Raw genomic sequence first — 1,815 nt, 5'->3', positions numbered from 1 at the left:
AGAAGCAAAATAAAACATCCGGTTAATTTTCAAAATAAAATCCAGCGTTCTCACGGCGGATCATATTTCCCTGAACTACACCTTGAACACACAGCACAGAGCTGTCCCCCCTCTCCTCCTTCGGATGGAAACTAACTGCTGGTGGGTTGGTGGTTCTATTCTACGTGAACTCGCGAGATCTCGTGGGTCCTCGTGACTACAGCTGGCAGTCAAGGCTGCAGCTGTGCCACAACAAATCCTTGATCTATCTCCTGCCAGCTCATATTCAGTTACATATGAAGTCATTATGAAATAAAAGAAACACTTTAAACAATGGATGTATTAAAAGAACGGGTTAAACATGTTAGTGTAAGATCTCCAGAGAGAGAAATGAAGCGCTCCTCTCTCGGAGTGTTTTTAACTGCTAAACGTCACAAGTGTTTATAAGCAATAAATACGGTGGCCGACAGGGGCCACGCCCTGCAACTTCACACAACACACGCACATAGACACAACACAACCAAATACACACAACACACGCACATAGACACAACACAATCAAATACACACAACACAATGCAAATAAAAAACGATGCAAAAAGAAAAGCACACAATCCCCGAAAACAAATGCAACAAAGAACGCTGCATCCAGATTCCACGACGGAAGTTGCAAAGCGCTGCAGGACGGAACTGAACCTGCGGCCGCTACGGCGAGGACTGAGCCGTAGTACACGGGCGCAGGCTCTATCATTCATAATATATTGTCAGTTTAGAGACACTCTATGCTGATTGGGTATCACCTGTGACACTAAACCAGGGACACGCCCACCTATATGGACGTTTTTTGGCGTCTTTTTTTCAAATGGAAATGTGTTTTGTGATCGTTAAATAGATTTGCAGTTACGTCATGATTTCTTCCTGAATAATCTCCCGAGTAACAAACTTTTATCAAAGGAAAGTTAAATCTCAACTTACATCTCTTATCTTTATATGTATATATATATATATATATATATATATATATATATATATATATATATATATATATTAGCTCTGTACGTTAGCTCTGTTATAAAGATAAAGTGTAGTTTAGTTTTCTACTTGTTGGAGTTTCTGAGGTGTCATGAAATGTTTTAATATTGTTTGACTTCATGTTGTTTTGGAGCCCAGCAAGACTACAAAATAATTTAAATATGCATTTTACAAATGAGATAATATGTTAAACTACCAGTTCAGTAAACATGATGTTGAGTGAATATTCGAATGAAAGCATCTCATGTTGTCGTGGAGTTTTAATATTTTTATCTGAATGGAACTGAAGATGTAGAATGTTTTCATTTAAAATAAAATCTGTTAAAAGTCAAAAACCAGCAGCTGCATTTCCTCTGAGAAGCCTCTACACCATGGAGAAGGTAGGAAACATATATTACTATATATTATATATCATATAACATATATCATGTAACATATAACATATATTATATATCATATATCATGTAACATATAACATATATTATATACCATATAACATATATTATATATCACATAACATATATCATGTAACATATAACATATATTATATATCATATAACATATATTATATATCATATAACATATATTATATATCATATATCATGTAACATATAACATATATTATATAACATATATATAATATACAATATTATATATCATGTAACTATACATAAATATATTATATATCATATATCATGTAACATATAACATATATTATATAACATATATATAATATATCATATATTATATATCATGTAACATATATCATATAACATATATTATATATCATATATCATGTAACAT

Source organism: Perca fluviatilis, chromosome 8 (assembly GCF_010015445.1).
Source record: "Perca fluviatilis chromosome 8, GENO_Pfluv_1.0, whole genome shotgun sequence".
NCBI classification, from domain to species: domain Eukaryota; kingdom Metazoa; phylum Chordata; class Actinopteri; order Perciformes; family Percidae; genus Perca; species Perca fluviatilis.
This window is presented reverse-complemented; position numbering follows the sequence as displayed.